Source organism: Thalassophryne amazonica, chromosome 2 (assembly GCF_902500255.1).
Source record: "Thalassophryne amazonica chromosome 2, fThaAma1.1, whole genome shotgun sequence".
Taxonomy (NCBI): domain Eukaryota; kingdom Metazoa; phylum Chordata; class Actinopteri; order Batrachoidiformes; family Batrachoididae; genus Thalassophryne; species Thalassophryne amazonica.
In genome coordinates, this window is record NC_047104.1 from 69,329,229 (window position 1) to 69,355,089 (window position 25,861).

Below are 25,861 nucleotides of genomic sequence, written 5' to 3' on the forward strand. Positions count from 1 at the left end.
TGTTGAACCTGCAAAGTGGTCAATAGTTTGTTGCTTCTCCGACGTGTGCGTGTGTGCGTAAAGTATGAACAAACCACACACACTTGATACTTGTATGTTCTAATAAAGTCCCAAAGGCTGTGGATATTCTTCATTTCAAGTCTCCTGTACCTTCTGACAGAGGATAGGAATATCCAGCTGTAACTAGCCAGTTAATACACACGCACATAGCTCCAATTCACGATGAAATCGTCTCAAGGCCCTTCACATAACATAAAAAAAAAATAAATTTAAATTTAAAACACAATAAAAAGATGACCATAAAAGAAAGACAACCATAAAAGAATACAAGAATAAAAACACATCATAACACTAATGATAAAACAGGGAAAACAAATGAGTCTTTAAACGTGACTTAAAAGTCTCCACAGTATCCGACTGCCAAATGTGTGCCGGGAAATCGTTCCACAGAGCTGGGGCACGGTAGGAGAAAGCTCTGTGACTGGCAGACTTTTTATTCACCCTGGGAACACACAGAAGTCCTGCACTCTGAGAACGCAGGGCCCGAGCTGGTACATAGGGGCTTACCAGGTCAGCCAGATAGGGAGGTGCAAGTCCATGAACAATTTTCTAAACTAATAACAGTACTTTAAAATCGATCTTGCAGGAAAAGGAAGCCAGTGCAGGGATGCCAAAACGGGCGTAATGTGGTCAAACTTTCTGCTTTGTGTCAAAAGTCTCGCAGCAGCGTTTTGAACCAGTTGAAGACCCCTAATCCTGGACTGCGGTAAGCCAGAAAATAGAGCATTACAATAGTCCAATCTAGAAGAGACAAATGCATGAATCAAAGTCTCAGCATCAGCCATAGACAGGATGGGACGAATCTTCGCTATATTTCGCAAATGGAAGAAAGCAGTCCTCGTAATGTCTCTAATGTGGAGATCAAAGGACAAGGTAGGATCAAAAATTACTCCAAGGTTCCTCACTTTATCCGTATGATGTATAACACACGAACCTAAGCTAAGTGGTAGCTGATCAAATTGATGCCGATACCTTGCTGGACCAAGAACCCTTCAGTCTTATCAGAATTTAAAAGTAGGAAGTTACTAGACATCCAACTTCTTACTGATGCAAGGCAATCTTCCAAAGATTTTATGTAAATGAGATTACCAGCAGTTATTGGCATGTACAATTGAGTGTCATCAGCATAACAATGAAAGGGAATCCCAAAGCACCGCAGTATATTCCCAAGGGGTGCTACATAAAGGATAAAAGCAGGAGGCCTAAAACGGATCCCTGTGGAACCCCAAACTTCATGTCCCTACGATCAGAGGAGGTGCCATTACACAATACACAGTAAGAACGACTGGACAGGTATGACGTCAACCATGCAAGAGCAGTTCCAGTAATCCCAAAGTGATTCTCCAGCCTATTGAGTAAAATATGATAATCCACAGTATCAAACGCAGCACTAAGATCCAGCAGCACCAAGACTGTAGTGGTATCTGAGTCCATTGCTCGCAAAAAGGTCATTCACTACTTTAGTAAGTGCTGTGGAGCCGCTTCTCTTTCCATGACAAAAACTCCTGTAACAGTGAAATGTGCCGTTCATTTTTAAACTGGACACTGTCTTGATCTAGTATGTCATCTGACTAGCACAGCAATTGTGAAAAGACGTGGACTTTCGGCACATTAAGACAGATGTGCGGAGGAGTTCCGCGCGTTGCGGCGGAGCTGCATGGCGCAAAGAAACGCCGTGATGAAGCCTTCCAGGACATGTTTGGGCATGTCCAGCTCATGCACAATCACAATCGGATATTCACACGACTGGAAAGCAACCGGAATCTGTCTGAAATCCACCTGAAAGCCGTCCTGTGAGACCAACACGGAGGTGGTTTTGTGCCGCGTAATGAACGGCTCCGTGGCATGTGCCTCCGCTTCTTTTTCCATGAAAAAAAAACTCCTGTAATGGTGGAATGTGCCGAAAAAGTGCTAATGTCCACATCTTCTGCCTTTTTGTGAAAGTCAGACGAGGTCCTGGATCAACAAAGCTTTCACGTTGGAAATGATCTGGTTGTTCCAGCGGGGTGTCAGCCTGTCGATGGGGGCTGGGAGCGCACCGCGCTCTCAGGAGTTGTGGGCCGTCCTTAAAGCGGCAGTAACACTCCGTAATCTGTTTAATCCCCATAAAATCGTCCCTGAAAGCCATATTAATTTTCGAACGGTGTCTACCTGGAGGTCTCTCACAGTTTCTGGAAAAAAATTGATGCAGCAAAGCTCCAAATTGTTCAGACATTTATTCGCAATAAAAATAGATGAGAGGGGTGGACCACACCTCACTCAAAGCCTGCTCAAAGGCGAATGACGCAACCGACAGGCATGAAAAAACTCACGCATGTGCACGAGGGTTCAAGCTTGACTGACGTAATCACACGTGATTCAAATCCATATGGTTTTTTTAAAAAATAATAAGGTCGGATACTAATAGACCTCGTAAATATGACGTCATCCCTTTTCATTCCTCATAATTCCTTCTGTGTTTGAATTCAGGTTGCTCATATTGTGGAGAAAAAAAATACATCCATTGTGTTGCAGTTCAAATTGATCCACACATTAAAATCCACTGAAAACATAAAGAATCAGTTCAACAGTAATTAACAGTTTATTAGATATTCCCTCCGGGTGGTCCGGCCCCTTCCAATGGCATGCAGCTCAGGAGAACTGGTGACTTTAAATTGACCGTAGGTATGTGTGCAAGCATGGAATTGTCTGTCTGTATGTGGCCCTGCGATAGAGTGGCGTCCCATCCAGGGTATACCCCACCTGTTGTCCACTGACTGCTGGGACAGGCTCAAGCCCCCCTGTCAATCTTGTTTGGAGTAAGCAGGTGTAGAAAATGAATTCCTCAACAAAAATTGGATCAGAAGTATTTTAAAATATTAGTTGAATAATATAGATTTTTCAATATTTGCACATTGTTTTTACTGTTAACAAATTTTTTAAAGTAAATGTTTAATTTCTGGCAGCATGGTGGCTTAGTGGTTAGCACTGTTGCCTCACAGCGAGAAGGTCATGGGTTCGATTCCCACCTGCGGCCTTTCTGTGTGGAGTTTGCATGTTCTTCCCGTGTTTGCGTGGGTTCTCTCCGGGTGCTCCGGCTTCCTCCCACATCCAAAGACATGCAGGTTCGGTGATTGGAAACTTTAAATTGTCCGTAGGTGTGCATGTGGGTGTGAATGTGTTTGTTTGTTTATATGTGGTCCTGCAACAGACTGGCGTCCTGTCCAGGGTGTACCCCACCATGTGCTCTATGACCGCTGGGATAGGCTCCAGCCCGCTGTGACCCTTAGTTGGACTAAGCGGTTGAAGATGTGTGTGTGTGTGTGTGTGTGTTGTGTGTGTGTGTGTGTGTGTGTGTGTGTGTGTGTGTGTGTGTGTGTGTGTGTGTGTGGTGTGTGTGTGTGTGTGTGTGTGTGTGTGTTTAATTGCTCTGCACACGATGAGCTCCATGTCAGTGTGGCGCTTTCTGCATGTTCCTGCAGTTTGCACATGTGCCAGTTTTATTGTCTTCTTCACGAGGTCACACTGCAGGTCTGGATACACCAGTTTGAACTTTCTGAACAACAGCTGCACTGACTGAAGGACTCAGGTTCATCTTAATATTGGAGTGATGTGGGTTATTTATTAATTTTTTGGTTTATATTTATCAAGGTCCTCCAGAAAGTCGACGTTGTAATAAATTGCTATTATTGTGTTACTGGTTTATTTCAGGCCACAGCTCATTTTAAGGAGACACATCTGTGCGTCTTACCGTTCATGCAGACACAATGTTAACGCCTAAAGATACGATGCTTCTTATAAGACTGTTGGACACAACATCAGTGATGTTTGGGGTGTTTAGAACGTTGTACACGCAGACCTGGTGACCCAGCTGAAGTTGTTAAGGTGTTTCATGATTGTGAAGATCATGCTGATTTGGAGGATTTTCTTCTGCCGTGCTGACTTCCATCAGTTTTCCAGCTGTAGAATGTTTCCAACATTGGGCTTTTTATTTATTTTTTTCTGCAGATGGGCACACCTGCTGCCCTCAGCCAGACCCGTTGCACAAAGGAAAGCAAACCAATAAATTGTCTGGGGCCCCGACGTTACCTGGGGTCCACCACAACTGGTTATGAATTTTATGTAACAACATTCTGCGCCCATCCAGACTCGAAGAAGCTGTAGGCCTCCAAACATGTGTATGCCTTCAGGCTTCTCCTGTGTGGGGTGTTGGAGTGTTGATAAAGTAGTTGAAAATGTCTGGATATCATACCGCCCGTCTGGTTTCTGCTCAAAATTGATAAAACTGGTGAACTTCTGAGGGAAATATTGTACAGAGCCACATTGATTCTCTGTATTTTCCCTAAATACCTCTTCTGATCAGGATCAAGCACTTTAGCTATATCAGACAAATGAGCTTGTCCGTCCACAGACGATCCTGCATTGGCGATACTGTGGTGTGGAACTTGCTGTCCAGTATGGCTGTGTACACAAAACTGCGTGTTGCGTATGACGTCAGTGTACATTGTCTACAGGGCACTAAAAGGGCTCGAGCCGACTCTGTTTAACAATCGGAATTTGTTCCATGTTTGCAGTGCACGTAGCTTTAAGGTTTGGCTACAGGCTGTTTCTGAGTAATGCAAAAGTAACAAGTAATGAGCTACTTTCCACTGAAAGTAAAGTAAAATAATTTTTGAAGTAGCGAGTGACATTATATGTGACATTACTTTTTTCAATTTCAATTTAATCATCTTATAATGCGCCAAATCACAACAAAAGCTGTCTCAAGGCGCCTCACACAGAACAATTAAATATAAAAATAAAATAAATAATTAAAATGAATAAAAAAAATCAAATATATAATTAAAAACAGAAGTAAAAGAATAAAACAGATAAAAAAAACTTCATAAGAAAGAGAATAAAAATGGGTTTTAAGTCTTGACTTAAAAATGTCAAGACTTAAAACCTTAACTTAAAACATTTTTTGCGTGACGACCTCAACAATGTTCAGCATTGTTCCATGAAATGCTTTCAAGCTGTTGGAAAAATACTGAAGCTTCATTTCCAAAATTAATGTTGATAAAAAATGTTGAAATTTCCAGATAAGTAAAATCAAGTCTTCAAAGACAAAAAATACATAAATAAATCAATCTTGTAAAACCACCATCAGTTCGTCCAATCATGACACAGGTTAGTCCAGATATTTTATGAGACGCCAAAATTTCTGTCTACAAAACAGGTAGCACAGAAGAAGAGTAAAAATCTTCGGTGTCAGTACATGGATCCATATAATGAAATATGTCTTCTTCATTTAACCATCTTAAATACAGTTAAGACACAATCCAACCAGGAGGAGCTGTGTGCAGCCACAGTCCAGAGCACAGGGACCAACTCCAGATGTGGAGATGTTGGAGTGCCCATAGGAAACCCAGACACTAGGAGAACAATGGTAATTCTGGAGTCTGTAGGGGCCCTTAACAAAAGTTCACACAAGAGTTCATCACCATGATGTTGTAGGTGTGGCCCTGGACTTATCACTGTCACTGTGATGCCTTTTCCTGAGTTCTGCACTATTTTACTACCTGAGTCATTTTAATAATCTTCCCTTGTTTATTTAAAGTGACTGGAGATCAAAAACATTCCAAATGATCTTTTTATTTGAAGTAAAAAATATTTACAATACAGCGATCAAGGAAAGTAATTTGTGTTTGAAGAAAAGTCAATGTTACATTAATGCTGTTGTGAGAAAATGAACAAATATATTACAGTAGTGCCACTCTTTAAGAAAATTAGTAAATTTAATCCTGATCCTGAAGAAAGAATAAAGTGACATAGCAGGGTTTTTCTTGGCTTTTTTATTAACAGCTGGGGCAGGCCAGGAAACGCCCCCAATCTACACTACACATTATTACTATTTAAAAAAAATGTCTTCAAAGTGGGTTATAAGGAGTCCCTCCTGTCATTGCCGTCCTTCAGGGGGGGATCCTGCTGTACAGGATGATCTTCTTGGGGTCATCAGGCAGTGGACAAATGATATCACAGACGTCTTTCAGGAGATCGAGGTTCTCCAGTACACATTCAGGCAGTTTGGTCTGGAAAAGATATAAATAGATTAGAGTTAAAAGTCCATCAGGTAACTTTTCAGAAGAGTTCTCACAGACACTCACTGAGTCTGTTTTTAATGACGTGGAGTTTTGTAAAGTCATTTATTGATCACAGCTGCTCTGACTGATGAAGAAGGTAAAAGCAGGTGAAGTGTTTCAGAATGTCACTTACTTTGTATTTGTCCTGGAAAACCTTCGGCAGAGCCTTGGCCCACAGTCCATGGGGGAACTTCTTCAGCTGCTCCTTCAGCTTCAGCTTCAGTTCTGGGCTGAGAGCTGCAGGGGAGGAAGGAGGGCTGGAGGAGGAGGACTGGAAAGAATTCATCAGATGATTCTCTCTGTGATACTTTACTATCACTTCACTGTGTGTGATATGAGTTTCATCTCAGCTTTAATTCAATATTTCAACTATTTCACTCCCTCACTGTTCCCTCTTCTTGTTCCCCACAGATACTGATTTACCCTCAAACATCAGACCATCATCTGAACATTTGTCCAAACTTTATATGTGGATGACAGTCAGCTACGGGAGTTGCCCCTAAAGGGTTTGTTTTGGCAAAGGTCAAGGTCAATGGGATGAAAGGTCAAAATTTTGTGCACCAAACACAGCACACATTTGGAGGTGGATTCTGGAATTGCCCAGGTCAGATTAAATTGATAAAAGTGAAGGTCATTGTTGTCAAAGGTAAAAATTTTTAAGTTTCTCAGTCTGATTTACATGAAACTTGGGACACATTTGGAGGTGGTTTTTGGAATTGACCAGCAACTTTACATTTTCCTGACCTCCGTCATTGGGGACGAACAAGCTCATGTCTTCCCGTCATTGTTGGCTGACTCCTCCCAGGTCTTTTTGCTGATTTCTACCAAACTTGGCATGTCAATGAAAGCTAACCCTGAAACTGCCCTGAAATAATTAATTTTGACAAAGGTCAAGGTAAAGGAATTTGATTTTCAAATCACAATCGGGTCTCCATGCAACCAAATTAGGTGTTGTGTCCAAATTCTTGCCACTTCATTGGACCTGTTTCTTGTGGCTGTTGGACTGCCCCAGGGCTGTCCCTTGTCAACAATCCTGTTTGTAATTTTTGTTTTTTCTTATGGACAGGATTTCAAAGCTCAGTCAGAGATTGGAGGGTGTCCAGTTTGGTGACCTCAGAATCACATCTCTGCTTTTGCAGATGATGTGTTTCTGTTGGTATCAGACTGAGACCTCTGATGTGCACTGGGCATGTTTGAGACCCAATGTGAAGCGACTAGGATGACAATGAGCACCTCCAAATGGTCATGAGTTTTGGGTAGGGACTGAAAGAACAAGATCATGAATAAAAGGGAAATGAGGTCCCTTTGTATGGTATTCCAGTCTTAACTCAGGGACAGGGTGAGATGTTTTAACAGCAAGAAAGGCTTGGAGTACAGCCATTGATCTTTCAGACTGAAAGTAGCTACTGACGATACCCCCTGGTCATCTCCCCCACGAAGTCTTCCAGGCACGTGGGAGGAGGCCGCAAGGAAGACCCAGAACACACTGGAGGGATTTTATCTCCCAGGTGGCTTGGGAACACAGAGGGATTCTCCTGAAGGGGGTTAAAGGTCAGAACAGGGAAGTTTGGGTTGAGCTGCTTAGTCTGCTGACACATGCCCCAGACCCAGATAACTGGCAAAAATGAATGAATGAATTTGTAGCAAATGTGAGTTAGACTCTGGAATCGCCTTGCCTAGGTCAGCAAGAGGTCAATCATTTGGGTGAAGTCACGGTCATACGGTCAGACGTCAGACTGCCGTAGCTGTTATTGTCTTCATACCCACAATAAGTCCTCTTACTGAGTCATAAAAAAGACACAAGGAACCAATGTGCGCAAGTGTGTAAGTCCAACCCTAAGTCACATCATTCACTCACTGTGCTGAAGGCGGGCGTGAGGACCTGCGTTCTGATGGGACCATCCTAATGTCCGTCGTCATGATGATGCCGACATTCTGTCCGCTGGGTTTGGATGACCTGCGAGGAGTCTGAGGTTTGTCTACAGAGAGAAAGAGAGAGAAACAGTCTTCAGCTAAAGTCCAGACCTGGTAAGACAGAGACGTGCATCTGTCTCACTGTTACTGACTGTAGAGATCTGCAGAAAGCTGATCTGTCAAACACTATAATAATTCAATTAAAGGTGGCAACATAATGAGACAGCAACAGCAAAGCAAAAGGAGGATGAATTAATGCACAATCATTTAATAAGTTCTTCACATTTCTCCCTTTGTCCTCGGGTCGTCACAGCAGATCCACAATGGAGCCGCATGTTGACTCAGTAAGTGTTTAAGACCACATGACATGGAAAACCAGCTGGGGTGGCCTTGAACCAACAACGCTACGCGCCGGAAACAAGTGCACAAACCGCTTGGCCACCTTCATTTAAAGAGCATTTTTTTGATGTTTACTGAGAAAAACATGCACACGTGTACATCCACAGAAAGTCTCTTCAGCCGACCAGACATGTCTGATTAGACTTTTGCTGATTCTGTTCCAAAATTAAGTGGTTAACTTTGAGCTTGCCCTGTACAGTAACATTGTTCCAACTCCACAATGGAACAGTTAAAATAGTTTTTGTCCCAAGTGAAATGTTGAATCTAAAAACATATAAAAATAATGCTCAGGTTGAAAAATCCCACAGTTCCCCCTTTAAAAAAATTACATTCCAAAACCAAAATTTACCGTTGGTCTGACCCTCACATCGCTGTGGATCTGGTGTGGTTGGTTTATCTCCTTTGAGACCTGCTGAGGGCTTCTCACCTTGGCTTTCTGGGGCTCGGTAGACGAAAAGCACATCATCTGCAAAAGAGTCAAAAACAAACATTGATATGTATAATCCACGACCATGGCCAGCAGTAAAATATCAGTTTTTGGTGTAATTATATGGATATTGGATGGTGTCATAATGGCACATATTGTTTTATCAGGGTAAGTTAAAAATCACAAACATTTATTTTCACATGTTGACTGTAATTTTGCAGTGAGACAGCAGCTGCCGCATTCAGCATATCAAGTTAATTTGTCAAAAATCTTCATATTTAATAGTCAACACTGGTATACAAATATTTAGAAGTGGTCTGCTTCAGAAATAAAATGTGCTATTTATTATAGATTTTGGCATGTTTAATTCAAATATGACAATAACAATGGCTAATTGGCTACTGTTTCCAAGACATACAAGGTTTTACATTTTGCGTCTACATAATTATATTGTATTAACTGTAGAGTTTTCATGAAAAATCATAAACATAAGTCTTTTTTATGTTTCTCTGACTGTATAATATTTCACCTGTTCTCTTTTTGTAACACTTTAAAAATCAGCAAAAGGGGTTATATATTAATCCTTAGTAGCACAGTCGTAGCATTTCTTAAAACTACAGCCAATCAACAATTTCAAACATTTTCATTCTCCATGGGCCAAAATTAGTAAAGTTTGACTATGTTTATTTCAGAAGAATTTTGGCTGAAGACCAGTGAAACTGATCCTATATATATATATATATATATATATAATATATATATAAAGTTCTTTCTTTCTGAAATGTGGCTGATAAACACTGATCAAGTCGACCATTTGATCCAAACAAATCACGAACCTCTCCAAATCGATTCTGCTCCATGCGGATGATTGAGGGCATGCTGAGGAGCAGTGACATCAGTGTTCTGTGTCCCATGCGTCTGAAGGCGATGTGCTCTCCAGTCAGCAGCTTGTACTCTGACTTGAGTCGGGTCAGTGACAGTCGCCCCTTGTTCATGTGGAGGATGGCTTGGAGAGTCTTCTGAAAAAGTTCAAGATCTTCCATCTGCGGAAAAACAAATTCACAGATAAACAAACAAACAATCAAGCTGAAACTTTTATTCATTATTTTCTTTTCTTACCACTGTCGCCTGTGTGCTTGCTCTAAGGGTTGTGTGAAGCGCCTTGAGGCAACTTTGTTGTGATTTGCCGCTATATAAATGAAGAAAAAAAAAGAAAGAAATTGAAACTGGAAACTGACAAAGTGAAAGCTGGAGGTAGAGAAAGTGAAAATTATCATCTGCATCACATATAGAATGTGGCCTTCATGCTCCACTGATGGATAAACTCAAACTTGAGTAAATCTGTAGTTACTTGGTGGAATATCACTTTAATTTCTCCAAATGTTTTTAACATGACAGAATATTTTTAAATGTCTCTATGTGACTTTAAATCTAAAACAGATGAATTATTTGACAAATCCTTTCCATTCTGCTATTTTAAAAAAATAATTGTTAAAGATTTTGTATATATGTTATCACTGTTAAACATTTGTCTTCTTTCTCATGAGAACGGTGTTGTGCTGTTTTGCACTTCACCCTGAGAATGTACGTGTTATTCAACCTTGTTTTAGCTTGTCTTCTTTCTCATGAGAACGGTGTTGTGCTGTCTTGCACCTAACCCTGAGAACGTGTTATTCAACCTTGCATGCTGGGATCATTCTGAATGTTATTGTGCTGTTTTGCACCTGTCTTAACGCAATCCTGAGAATTCAATTTTGTTTTAGCACTCTGGGGTCAATCTGAGCTGGGAATGAAGGGCTGGATGTACTTATTATTATAATATAACTTTGTTTTCGCAGCCTCTAACGACTGGGAGTAAGAGAACGTTTTGACTGTTGTGATGTGGTGCTTAGTGTGAAGGAGTGTGAAGGACAGGACACTTCAGGCAGATGCAGAACAGCTGATAACTGCAACAGACGAACGAGATGTGCTGACCTGTGTAAAAGAAAGTGTTCTTCCTTACAGCTGCACTTATTGACGTATGCGTTTATGTTACGGGAAGAAACTTGTCTTGCGTCATCACCCCCACCCTTAGGACAAGTTTTTGTTTATGTGATGAGGGCGTCTCTTAATAAAAAGAGCGGAAAAGCAGGCCAGACTTTAGTGTAGCCTTGGTGTACAGCCTGACTGCACTCCGCGCGTAAAATTTGACTTTCTGTCTCACTGGTGTTTCTTGACTCTGTTTGTCTTGTTAAAGGTTTTAAAAATGTTTGGAGGAGAAAATACCCAACACTAATGTCTAAAATTCAATGCATTTTAACCTGCAGTTACGGTATCTAAATAAATGTCCCCTGTCTGTCTCTGTCTTTATTTACTTTAACAACAGCACCACAGCCAGGATCAAGTTACCCAAAATTCAGAGAAAGACACTTTGAATGTTCACAGTAATCGGAAATAATTATTGAAGGCGTCTGCTGTGCTTGATGTAATACTATTTATTATTTATTAGTTATTTTGAAAGGTTTTATCAGAGTTCGACAATCACAGCTATGTTTTTTCTGGAACTGTAAAAGCAAATAAACAGAAAACAAGTCGGATGGTGCGAATATTTAAATTTTTCTTTGCAGTAGACAGGTGAAGATGTCCAGTTGTTATTGTTGTTCCAAGTGCATCCAACTGCTAACTAGTTGTGTGAACTATTAACCGCTGCTGAGTGAAAAATGACGTTGGAGCAATTTGACGTCAAGTCACCCATGGTAACCAAACAAAACAAAACAAAGAAAAAAAACCCTACAAAATGAATAAATAAATAAATAAATAATGGCTATAAAATAATTTCTTTTGAAACAATTACTCAGGAAAGAATTGTCGAGTTTAACTGTAAACAAATGTTTACAAAGTGATTTAAGTATCAGAAGCCTTCTTGATTTATTTTTACTCCAGATAACATGATGAGACAAACATCCCCATTCAAGTGAAACACAAACTGCAACTGATAATTCAAACCATTAAACCTGATTTTGTGAGTTTTTATTTATTTTTAAAGGTACTGGAGGTTACCAGTGACTATGATCGAGTAATAAATGTCATTACATACCTGTAAACAAGTCAGCTGCTCTGAAGATTGTAAAAGTCCAACTATAGAAAGTCTTGTCGGAGCGATTTTACGTCCGGTGTCACCCATGGCAACCAAAACAAACGAACAAACAAACATATGGAGGCATAAGAGTGCCAAAATTAAATAAATAAATACGTCATTAAATAATTACTTAAATGTGTCATTAATTAATTAAATGTGTCAATTAAATAAATACATTATTAAATCATTACTTAAATGTGTCATTAATTAATTAGATGTGCCATTAATTAATTTAAATTGGAAAATAATTAATTAAATGTGTAATTAATTAATTAAATGTGGCATTAATGAATTTAAATTGGAGGAGTAAAAGTGCCAAACTTAAATAAATAAATAAGTCATTAAATAATTAATTAAATGTGCCATTAATTAATTACAATTGGAGTTAAATACATAAATAATTGTTTTAGTGTTTAATTATTGCAGGGTCAAAAACATATATAATTATTTCACTGTTTAATTAATTATTTCATGAATTAATTTTATCTGTCAAACTCGGCCATCAAAGTCAGTGGGCGGGTTTCTAACACCTGATTGTTTACCCTGCACATCAAATCACGGCAAATTGATTCCAGATAATGGCTCGATGCCAAGCTAGTAAACACATTCCTATACACCGGGTGGCGCTATTCACCCCTACGGTGGATTAGATACTCCATCAAAATGAACTTTATTTACAACCACTAAAAGGCGAAGCCCTGCTGACTCAGTGCTGCTCTGCAATTCCAGTAAACAAACAAACCTCAGCTTTCATTCATTCCTGAGTGACAATAGTCTCCAAAAGAAATAGGTGCTGCTGTGTGAGGACGAAGTGAACAACACGACCATTCGGCTCCTCAGCCAGGTATGTTTTGTTTATCTATCTATCTTTGATTGATCCCAATAATGCGTCAAGATTAGCTTCTTTTATCGTAAAATTATTTTACTCTTTTCTTGTATATAATTAATTTACAATAACCCCCTTCTGTTCTCTTTTTTTGTTTGTATTTGCTTAATCAATAAATTATATATATATATATATATATATATATACACTCAACAAAAATATAAATGCAACACTTTTGGTTTTGCTCCCATTTTGTATGAGATGAACTCAAAGATCTAAAACTTTTTCCACATACACAATATCACCATTTCCCTCAAATATTGTTCACAAACCAGTCTAAATCTGTGATAGTGAGCACTTCTCCTTTGCTGAGATAATCCATCCCACCTCACAGGTGTGCCATACCAAGATGCTGATTAGACACCATGATTAGTGCACAGGTGTGCCTTAGACTGCCCACAATAAAAGGCCACTCTGAAAGGTGCAGTTTTGTTTTATTGTGGGGGGATACCAGTCAGTATCTGGTGTGACCACCATTTGCCTCATGCAGTGCAACACATCTCCTTCGCATAGAGTTGATCAGGTTGTCAATTGTGGCCTGTGGAATGTTGGTCCACTCCTCTTCAATGGCTGTGTGAAGTTGCTGGATATTGGCAGGAACTGGTACACGCTGTTGTATACACCGGTCCAGAGCATCCCAAACATGCTCAATGGGTGACATGTCCAGTGAGTATGCCGGCCATGCAAGAACTGGGACATTTTCAGCTTCCAAGAATTGTGTACAGATCCTTGCAACATGGGGCCGTGCATTATCCTGCTGCAACATGAGGTGATGTTCTTGGATGGCACAACAATGGGCCTCAGGATCTCGTCACAGTATCTCTGTGCATTCAAAATGCCATCAATAAAATGCACCTGTGTTCTTCTTCCATAACAGATGCCTGCCCATACCATAACCCCACCGCCACCATGGGCCACTCGATCCACAACATTGACATCAGAAAACCTCTCACCCACACGACGCCACACACGCTGTCTGCCATCTGCCCTGGACAGTGTGAACCGGGATTCATCCGTGAAGAGAACACCTCTCCAACGTGCCAGACGCCAGCGAATGTGAGCATTTGCCCACTCAAGTCGGTTACGACGACGAACGTCAGGTCGAGACCCCGATGAGGACGACGAGCATGCAGATGAGCTTCCCTGAGACGGTTTCTGACAGTTTGTGCAGAAATTCTTTGGTTATGCAAACCGATTGTTTCAGCAGCTGTCCGAGTGGCTGGTCTCAGACGATCTTGGAGGTGAACGTGCTGGATGTGGAGGTCCTGAGCTGGTGTGGTTACATGTGGTCTGCGGTTGTGAGGCTGGTTGGATGTACTGCCAAATTCTCTGAAACGCCTTTGGAGACGGCTTATGGTAGAGAAATGAACATTCAATACACGAGCAACAGCTCTGGTTGACATTCCTGCTGTCAGCATGCCAATTGCACGCTCCCTCAAATCTTGCGACATCTGTGGCATTGTGCTGTGTGATAAAACTGCACCTTTCAGAGTGGCCTTTTATTGTGGGCAGTCTAAGGCACACCTGTGCACTAATCATGGTGTCTAATCAGCATCTTGATATGGCACACCTGTGAGGTGGGATGGATTATCTCAGCAAAGGAGAAGTGCTCACTATCACAGATTTAGACTGGTTTGTGAACAATATTTGAGGAAAATGGTGATATTGTGTATGTGGAAAAAGTTTTAGATCTTTGAGTTCATCTCATACAAAATGGGAGCAAAACCAAAAGTGTTGCATTTATATTTTTGTTGAGTGTATATATATATATATAGAGAGAGAGTGAGAGTGACTTGACCAAGAAGGCAACACAGAAACATGGACACAGATAACATACACAACAAATATACAAAATGTGTATATATATATATATATATATATATATATATATATATATATATATAAGTATACACATACTACATACATACAGTTCAATAAATAAAATAAAAATCACAATATCCAGCCAGCACCGTATACAGGTACTAAAATGCCATGTATTAATAATTAATAGTAAAATAAACATAAAGTAGTAAAGTAAAAGTAATATTAACAGTAATAGTCTAACACTAGCAAGTAAATGTGAATATTGAGCTGTAGAAAGCTTTCTCATTTTCATTATTTTCTCTCATCTCATACAGGTGCACCGGATGCTGCAGACAGCAGCTGGAGGCTGAAGTAAAGGAGCTGGATAAAGATTTTATCACCCTTCAAGATGACAGGTGGGCATGACACAAAATCAACATTTCAAATGAAAACTGTGACACACACACACACAAATCCACTGTGCTGTCTGGAGGCTGTTAGCAGGAAGAAAGAAAACCTGGACTAATTTCTGACTTTTTTTTTGCTGCACTGAGGACGTACACAGTCGACCGAGCCGGTTGCGTGTGTGCGTGGCGGGGGACAATGACACGATGATTTGATTGAGCTAACTGACACTGCTAATTCTTGTAACATACACACAAAATCCACTCCGCTGTAAGCCGTCTGGATGCATGAAGACCTGTTCAAATGAAACGCTGATGTGATTTTTGGCTGGACTGAGGAACTACACAAAGTCTTCTTTTTTTTTTTTTTAATGGAAGCCCGAAATCAGTGCACAGCATCACTGGACTACACGTCACAGTGGAGCACCAAAATGTAAGTCCCTTTTCTGTTGTTTATAAATTAATAAAATATCAAATTTTAGCCGTTATATAAAACAAATAATGAATGTTTTTACATTCTTTCAGCTTCGCCTCGTTGAATGGTATGTTCCAGCTTTCACCTCATGAGATATTTGTACCATTGAACTCATAAACATTCATTATTTGTATAATATATAATCCACTAGATGGTGGATGCAGCCTGTGTTTTTTTCTCTCAGTTTGGTGGCTCACTTGACAGTCACTTTGACACTGCATATTCTACTAATATACAAATACACATGAATGAGATTAATTTCTCTATGATATACTCCACATTCCACAGTAAAGTTTTCAGATTTCTTTCAAAATAATAAATAATCTTAATTTCATGCTGGCTGTCGTGGCTGTTTCATTTTATTTATTTGGTGTTTTCGTGGAGAAACGCTCTGTAAAAGCAGCGCCGCAGGTGGGTTAAGAGCTATCTTTAATATTAATATTTTTAATGTGATGGGAGCACGCAAAGCTCTTAAAATCAAATCAAATGTATTAATTTATATAGCTCCAGTTCGCGATGAGTTCACCTCAATGCGCTTCACACAACATAATAAAACAGAAAAAACTGAATTAAAAAATTTAAAAACATGATAAAAAGACAAAACCATAAAAGAATACAAGAATAAACACACATAATAACACTAATGATAAAACAAGGAAAACAAACGAGTCTTTAAACGTGATTTAAAAGTCTCCACAGTATCCGACTGTTGTATGTGTGCCAGGAGATTGTTCCACAGAGCTGGGGCACGGTAAGAGAAAGCTCTGTGACCGGCAGAGTTTTTATTCACCCTGGGAACACATAAAAGTCCTGCACCCTGCGAAGGCAGGCCCCGAGCTGGTACATAGGGCCTTACCAGGTCAGCCAGATAGAGAGGAGCAAGTCCATGAACAATTTTATAAGCCAATAACAGTACCTTAATATCTGATCTTGCAGTGACTGGAAGCCAGTGAAGGGATGCCAAAATGGGCAAACTGTCAAAAGTCTGGCAGCAGCATTTTGAACCAGTTGAAGACCTCTAATACTGGACTGCAGTAAACTGGAAAATAGAGCATTACAATAGTCCAATCTAGAAGAGACAAATGCATGAATCAAAGTCTCAGCATCAGCCATAGACAGGATGGGACGAATCTTCGCTATATTTCGCAAATGGAAGAAAGCAGTCCTTGTAATGTCTCTAATGTGGAGATCAAAGGACAAGGTAGGATCAAAAATTACTCCAAGGTTCCTCACTTTATCCGTATGATGTATAACACACGAACCTAAGCTAAGTGGTAGCTGATCAAATTGATGCCGATACCTTGCTGGACCAAGAACCCTTCAGTCTTATCAGAATTTAAAAGTAGGAAGTTACTAGACATCCAACTTCTTACTGATGCAAGGCAATCTTCCAAAGATTTTATGTAAATGAGATTACCAGCAGTTATTGGCATGTACAATTGAGTGTCATCAGCATAACAATGAAAGGGAATCCCAAAGCACCGCAGTATATTCCCAAGGGGTGCTACATAAAGGAATAAAAGTAGGAGGCCTAAAACGGATCCCTGTGGAACCCCAAACTTCATGTCCCTACGATCAGAGGAGGTGCCATTACACAATACACAGTAAGAACGACTGGACAGGTATGACGTCAACCATGCAAGAGCAGTTCCAGTAATCCCAAAGTGATTCTCCAGCCTATTGAGTAAAATATGATAATCCACAGTATCAAACGCAGCATTAAGATCCAGCAGCACCAAGACTGTAGTGGTATCTGAGTCCATTGCTCGCAAAAAGGTCATTCACTACTTTAGTAAGTGCTGTGGAGCCGCTTCTCTTTCCATGACAAAAACTCCTGTAACAGTGAAATGTGCCGTTCATTTTTAAACTGGACACTGTCTTGATCTAGTATGTCATCTGACTAGCACAGCAATTGTGAAAAGACGTGGACTTTCGGCACATTAAGACAGATGTGCGGAGGAGTTCCGCGCGTTGCGGCGGAGCTGCATGGCGCAAAGAAACGCCATGATGAAGCCTTCCAGGACATGTTTGGGCATGTCCAGCTCATTCACAATCGGATAATATTCACACGACCGGAAAGCAACCGGAATCTGTCTGAAATCCACCTGAAAGCCATCCTGTGAGACCAACACGGAGGTGGTTTTGTGCCGCGTAATGAACGGCTCTGTGGCATGTGCCTCCGCTTCTTTTTCCATGAAAAAAAACTCCTGTAATGGTGGAATGTGCCGAAAAAGTGCTAATGTCCACATCTTCTGCCTTTTTGTGAAAGTCAGACGAGGTCCTGGATCAACAAAGCTTTCACGTTGGAAATGATCTGGTTGTTCCAGCGGGGTGTCAGCCTGTCAATGGGGGCTGGGAGCGCACCGCGCTCTCAGGAGTTGTGGGCCGTCCTTAAAGCGGCAGTAACACTCTGTAATCTGTTTAATCCCCATAAAATCGTCCCTGAAAGCCATATTAATTTTTCGAACGGTGTCCACCTGGAGGTCTCTCACAGTTTCTGGAAAAAAATTGATGCAGCAAAGCTCCAAATTGTTCAGACATTTATTCGCAATAAAAAATAGATGAGAGGGGTGGACCAGCATCAGCCATAGACAGGATGGGACGAATCTTCGCTATATTTCGCAAATGGAAGAAAGCAGTCCTCATAATGTCAGGGCTGAACAGAGGCGAGGCACTGAGAGAGGCTGGACACGAATGCAGGCTCTTAAACAGGATCTGTGAGTAAAAGATGGTCTTTAGTTCAGGCAAGCGTTCGGTAACAGGAAGGCAGTCCACGGAGCAAAAGTACCCAGCAGGGGTGAAACAGAGGACTTGGTCAAAAACAAGCAGGGTCAATACACAAGTAAACAGGGTTATCAGAGCTGAGGCAAAAGCATAATCCAGTACACAGAGCAGAGTCAAAAACATGGCTAGACATAAACAGGACGAGACGAAGTGCTGGTAAGTGATTGACATCAACAAACAAGCAGGGAGGAAGTGAACCGAAGCAGATTAAATAAGAACAGGTGGTAATTGGATAACGAGGTGCACGTGGTGGGAGAAGGACCTGGAAGGGGGGGGGGGGTGCTCAGAGGGGAAAAGAGATGCAAGAAAAGGCAGTGACAAGTGGGCAAGGAATTGACAGACAAATGGGGCGTGGCCAGTAGTGATGAGGAAGTGCAGGACAAGAGTGCAGTGATCAGATGGAGAGTGTGATAACAATGAAACTGGGCGTGAATCCATGAGAACCGAGATGAGTGCAGAAGAAGACAGGATGAGACAGACAGGTGTAAGTGAGCAGTGAAGAGAATTACAGACATGACAACTAATGATCAATACAAAGTAGAACAGAACAGAAAAGCAAACCAGAAGATAAACACAGAAAAAAATACATAAAAACTGATCAGAGAATAAAAGGAATTAAATACTAAGACAAAACTAAAGTGGAACAGACTGAGAAACAACAAAACCTGATATTAAAGTACTACAGATAACAGAAATGAGAACAGCAAAAATAAGCAGATATAACTAAATGATAAACAAAACACAGACTGGCTGAACAAAACTAGAACGGAAGTGAAACAGGCTGAAGTATAAAAGTAAGAAAGACAAAGTGACAAAGGAAAAATAGAACATAGAATAAACATGATGAAAATAACAATTAATAAAACAAAGCTGGGGCAGATGGAGATGAACTATAGGAGCCTAGATCAGGGCGGGGTATGACAGTACCCCTCCCCGACATGAGTGCCACCGAGCACCCGCACAAAAACAACCCGACACTGGGCAGGTGACAGGGGACCCAGGATGGGGGCAAAAACAGGCAGGAGACACATAATAAGGGCCAAAAAACTGGAGACCCCAAGGATGACCGACAGACCCCAGAACAACAGGCAGGGGAAAACTTGAGCAGAACAAATTTGGCAGCCCGCCGTGGGATCCACCAGCAAAGATATTGAATAGATGTACAGGCAGATCAGGAGGGTGACGATGCGGCGTGACAGTGTCTGGGCACGTGAAGGAACCAATTAACCACTGGGTCAGGAGGACGGACCTGAGATGCAACATCATGCAAGGACAAGTCAGGGAATTGGCTATGGGAATGACTGACCTCTAGGGCGGCGCCAGAGGGACAACCTGGGTTAGACTTGGGATGGACTAACCAGAAACAACCTGGTGAAGGAACCAACCACCTAAGGAGGAGTCCTACAAAATGGAGAAGCTGCTGAGAAAACATGAGAAGCACAATGCTGAACAGCCCATAAATTGAAAAACAAAGTGCTTCTAAATCCCAGAACTGACCGAATCAATCCGGTGTAAGAGCCCATAACACATGAGATCCAGGTAAATGTATAATCAATCAATCAATCAATTTTTTTTATATAGCGCCAAATCACAACAAACAGTTGCCCCAAGGCGCTTTATATTGTAAGGCAAGGCCATACAATAATTATGTAAAACCCCAACGGTCAAAACGACCCCCTGTGAGCAAGCACTTGGCTACAGTGGGAAGGAAAAACTCCCTTTTAACAGGAAGAAACCTCCAGAACCCCCTAAGAAAATAACTAAAGAGACCAAAAAGAACACTCATATGCAGAATAAATGCATTTGAACAAAAACCATAAAAAGCAAAGAACCAACCTAAATGAGCGATAATGCAGACAGAAAAACAAAAAGCAGAACAACAAAAGAACCAACTAGAAAAACCTGTGCATTCACAGAGTGCCAAATGTAATACGAGAAATGGTTAACCAAACTCTGTGAGTAATTAGGATTAACAGACGGAATCAGGGACCAGAGAGTGGACTTTAACACACGTTGGGTGGAATTAATTCCCAGAAAACCACAACCAAACCCTGGAGAGAACCCAAGGAACAAAATTATTTTATCGCATCAAAGTCATGACCTTCAGCATGACCCACCCCAGGTGTGGGTGCAGGGCTTGGAACAGAGTACACAATGAGGCACATATGGAGAGCACAAAATAACACAGTAAAAAAACAGAGTTCAAATGAAAAGTCACTAACTGTCCCACAGTTTGTCTCCTCGGACGTCATCTTCTGGGCCGACACTAATGCTAGAGCAGGACGAGGAGACTCAGGAGAGGAAGGTTCAGCTGCCATTTCAGACAGCGTGTGTACGATCGACGCAGACGTTGAGACTGGCTGTGGCGTGGCAAGCGCTGAGGTCAATCTACCAAGCACCGCTGGTGACACTGAAGCAACGTGCACTGAGGCAGGTCCCGCGTCCGGTGCCACAGACACTGGGCGTGCCGACGCTGGTCCGGGGCCCGGTGTCACCGACGCGGTGTTCTCTACTGCTGGTCCAGCTGCAGGTGCTGCGGGTGCGTTGTGCGCAGAGACTGGTCCAGATGGAGGTGCCGAGGGCGTGTTGCATGCAGAGACTGGTCCGGCTGGAGGTGCCGAAGGTGCAGAGGGCATGTTGTGCACAGAGACTGGTCTGGCTGGAGGTGCCGAAGATGTGTTGCGTGCAGTGATTGGTCCAGCTGGAGGTGCAGAAGGCGCGTTGCACGCAGAGACTGGTCCGACTGGAGGTGACGTTGGAGGCTCCACAGACGTGAGTGCCAGAAAAGTCAAGGCCGGCGTCGCCAATCGCTGTGAGGAAGTGCACATTCCTGATGGCTCTACTGAATTGAACACCAGAAGACAGTCGGGCAAAGTCAGTGCCTAGGCTTCATCGGTGTGATTTCTGGAGGTGCAGGTGCATGTGACTTCCAAGGGGCTGGTACAGGAGGTAGGTGTTAACAGCCGCTGTCAATTCAGTGAAATGCCGAGGAGACGGACATGGGGAAGTCCAAGACGTGTGCGCGGTCGGGGCTTCCTGTTACCAATGCGCTGGTGCTGTCAAAACGGTGGAGACTGGTTCTGCGTCGGCCCAGGGTGGGTGTGCTGATGCCACATGATGTTTACGCGGCCCCGGCTTAGGTGGCCCCTGTGAAGGAGCCAAAATGGGTGCTGAGCATGGCTGTGATTCCGTTTTTTCTAGCTGAGATGGTGCGGCCGTTTTTTGCGCTGATATGCGCCAGGCTGCATCCGAAAGAGTTATGTATTGTGGTTCAGTTGAACAGGCGGCGGTGATGTCTTATTCAAAGAAAAATCAATTTGGTCCTCAATGCAAAGAGGAACCTGGCCCTTAAAGGTTCCTCACTTTATCCATATGATGTATAACACACAAACCTAAGCTAAGTGCTAGCTCATCAAATTGATGCCGATACCTCGCGGGACCAAGAACCATAACTTCAGTCTTATCAGAATTTAAAAGTAGGAAGTTACTAGACATCCAACTTCTCACTGATGAAAGGTAATCTTCCAAAGATTTTATGTGAATGAGATTACCAGCAGTTATTGGCATGTACAATTGGGTGTCATCAGCATAGCAATGAACGGCAATCCCAAAACGCCGCAGTATATTTCCAAGGTGTGCTACATAAAAGGGGAAAAAGCAGGGGGCCTAAAACTGATCCCTGTGGAACCCCAAATTTCATGTCCCTAAGATCAGAAGAAGTGCCACTGCACAACACAGTAAGAATGACTGGACAGGTATGATGTCAACTATCCAAGGACAGTTCCAGTAATCCCAAAATGATTCTCCAGCCTATCAAGTAAAATATGATGATCCACGGTATCAAACGCTGCACTAAGATCCAACAGCACCAAGACTCTAGTGGTATTATATAGTATAGTGGTATCTAGTGGAGTCCATTGCTCGCAAAAGGCCATCCATTGCTCGCAAAAGGCCATTCACAACTTTAGTATGCGCTGTCTCTGTCTCAAAAAGATTATTCTCAGTGAGGTGGTCCACAAGCTGTCGTGAAACCACTTTTTCCAGGATTTTAGAACAAAATGAGAGATTTTTTTTATCAGCCTATAATTTTTCAATACACTAGGGTCAAGATTGGATTTCTCAAGTAATGGTTTAATCACTGCAGACATGAAACATTTAGGAACACCCCTCATTATTTCCCATCTTTAACTTAAATTCATAATGACGTTAATTGAGGATCAGACTAGTATCTCGTGTCGTGGCAGACATAGTGTGCTTGACAAACTGATGGTATTATTTTCTATCTGGACTGATCCTCTTCTGTATTTTTTTTTTTTGACAAATATTGGTTGTACAAATGTGGGACTGAGTTTGAATAAATGTAACAGCACAGTAATAGCACGAAAAATGCAGATTTATGGTGAAACTTTCTTAAAACATTGATCATGTCCATCAGTTTCTATTTATGGGTGATTCTTTAACTATGGGCACTATTGGCCCTGTAAATGTAATTTCCACCACACCATTGCCTTACAATATAAAGCGCCTTGGGGCAATTGTTTGTTGTGATTTGGCGCTATATACATGTGCTCTGATGTCACTGTTTATCTCCATAGAAACTACCCAAACAATCTTTCATACAAACTGTTTAAAGGGACATTACAGTGTTGTGGTGGAAATTACGGCAATAGTGTGGGACAACTACATTTTGTTTAAAAAAATCACAACAGTTGTATGACATTGAATACCCCAATTGGGTGATTCTTAGACTACGGGCACTTATGTCCTTTGATCATATTGTAAGAAAAACAGAAAAAAGGGGAAATTTCACACTTTTATAGTTATCTTTACAATGAAAGTGTGTTAAGAAATTTGTTCTAGTAGTCTATGATGACTTTTTCACCTTTTTTCAGCATCATTATATGCAAATATTGCCGTTTTGTGCTTGTCCCACACCCAGACTTTTGATCTTCAATGATAAAAATGAATGGTAAAGAAACGTTTTTTCTAATGTTTTAAAATATCTCTGAATAAAATATCAGTAAAATAATCAAAACATAATTGAGGTATTCAATGTCATACAACGTGCCGTAATTTCCACCACAACACTGTAATGTCCCTTTTACAAGGCCAATAGTGCCCGTAGTTAAAGAATCACCCAATTATGTTTTGATTATTTTACTGATATTTTATTTAGAGATATTTAAAACATTAGAAAAAACGTTTCTTTACCATTCATTTTTATCATTGAAGATCAAAAGTCTGGGTGAGCGAATGAGCGGCTTGCGGTCCTCTATCTAGTGATTAAATAGAAATCGATGTTCCCCACCATGACGAGAAGGCACGTGGTCATGACGTTTTCCAGTATGCCGATAAAGGCAAAAGAGAATTACTGCCTCTGTCAAGTTAGTCCCCGAGTTCAATGCTGCTAAATGCAAAGCTCAACAACCAATTTAATTTATTCTTGCAAACTTTCTGCATAGATGGGTGCAGGCTGGTCTGCTGTTGTTGTCCACTCTATGCTCACACACAATAGGTTGACCCCGCCTCCTGCTGAAAGCAGACAGGAGCTGACAGCAGCCAAGAGAATCAAATAAAACTGTTATTTTAAAACAATTTTTGAATGCATAGGGTGTCCCCACACATTCTCATATGCATCACTTCCAGTAAATGGTAAATGGACTGCATTTATATAGCGCTTTTCCATCTGCATCAGATGCTCAGTGCTTTACAGTAATGCCTCACATTCACCCTGATATCAGGGTACTTCCATACAAGGTGCTTACTACATACTGGGAGCAACTAGGCGATTAAGGACCTTGCCCAAGGACCCTTAGCAATTTTCCGGTCAGGCAGGAATTTTATCCAGGAATCTCTGGTCTCAAGCCCATCACCTCCCCACCTCTGGGATGTGTGCATTTGTGTATTTTGTATATTGCATCCAGGCTCCGCCGACGAAGTTTGGTGGTTATGTTTTTACCCCCGTTTGTTTGTCTTGCCGAACTCATTCAAAACACTCACTCTGCCAGTCATAACTACAATATTAAGAGAAAAAAGCAGAACGAGTGACGGACATCACTCTGCTGGCAGAAGCGTTTTATCAGTGACTGTTTGGGTTGTCTCCTGTGTTGTCCCCGGGGACAGGCGCTCTCCTCCCCGTGCACTCTGCTGCGCTTTGGCTTCAGACAGAGCCCCCTGCTCCGCTCAGCGAAATTGCTCCATGAATTGCGGTTCAGTTCAGTGGCTTTTTCCGACTCCGTGTTGTGAAGATTTGTGGACTTTTCTGCCAAACGTATTTGATTCATGATCAAAATGTCATCAGCGTGCAGACTGCAAAAACTTTTATTACTGGAGAGGAAGGAGGCAAAACATAAAAATGACAAATCACAGCCTTTGCGTAAGCCATGAATGTCACAAATACACACCACATTCAGTCATGAATCACCAAAAATCCACCACAAAAAAACAGTATTGTTTATATGTTTGTTTATACAAGTATGTGAAGAACAAAGTATTTATATATAGAATGTGAGTTGAATCAACCTGGTGGTAAAAACTGAAATAGAGCAAAAAGACCAGAAATACCTTTTGACAAGTCAGTGTACCACTAACTTTTCATTTGTTTGTTTGTGAACAGCCTGTAACCCACAGTTTTTCATTTTTCATACAACCCCTGGCAATAATTATGGAATCACCGGCCTCTGAGGATGTTCATTCAGTTGTTTAATTTTGTAGAAAAAAAGCAGATGACAGACATGACACAAAAGTAAAGTAATTTCAAATGGCAACTTTCTGGCTTTAAGAAACACTATAAGAAATCAGGAAAAAAAAATTGTGGCAGTCAGTAACGGTTACTTTTTTAGACCAAGCAGAGGGAAAAAAAAATATGGACTCACTCAATTCTGAGGAAAAAATTATGGAATCACCCTGTAAATTTTCATCCCCAAAACTAACACCTGCATCAAATCAGATCTGCTCATTAGTCTGCATCTAAAAAGGAGTGATCACACCTTGGAGAGCTGTTGCACCAAGTGGACTGACATGAATCATGGCTCCAACACGAGAGATGTCAATTGAAACAAAGGAGAGGATTATCAAACTCTTAAGAGGGTAAATCATCACGCAATGTTGCAAAAGATGTTGGTTGTTCACAGTCAGCTGTGTCTAAACTCTGGACCAAATACAAACAACATGGGAAGGTTGTTAAAGGCAAACATACTGGTAGACCAAGGAAGACATCAAAGCGCCAAGACAGAAAACTTGAAGCAATATGTCTCAAAAATCGAAAATGCACAACAAATGAGGAACGAATGGGAGGAAACTGGAGTCAACGTCTGTGACCGAACTGTAAGAAACCGCCTAAAGGAAATGGGATTTACATACAGAAAAGCTAAACGAAAGCCATCATTAACACCTAAACAGAAAAAAACAAGGTTACAATGGGCTAAGGAAAAGCAATCATGGACTGTGGATGACTGGATGAAAGTCATATTCAGTGATCCCCAAACATC

At 41.3% G+C, this 25,861-nt stretch overlaps 1 long non-coding RNA gene across 1 annotated transcript in view; it reads left to right on the forward strand.

Moving 5' to 3' along the window:
* Positions 1-12,754: 12,754 nt before the first annotated feature.
* Positions 12,755-25,861, forward strand: part of LOC117525549 — a 38,082-nt gene continuing 24,975 nt past the window's right edge. Inside the window, exons 1-2 of the long non-coding RNA XR_004565088.1 lie at positions 12,755-12,863; positions 15,044-15,124. This is a non-coding gene — a long non-coding RNA (uncharacterized LOC117525549). The remainder of the gene's footprint in view (positions 12,864-15,043; positions 15,125-25,861) is intronic.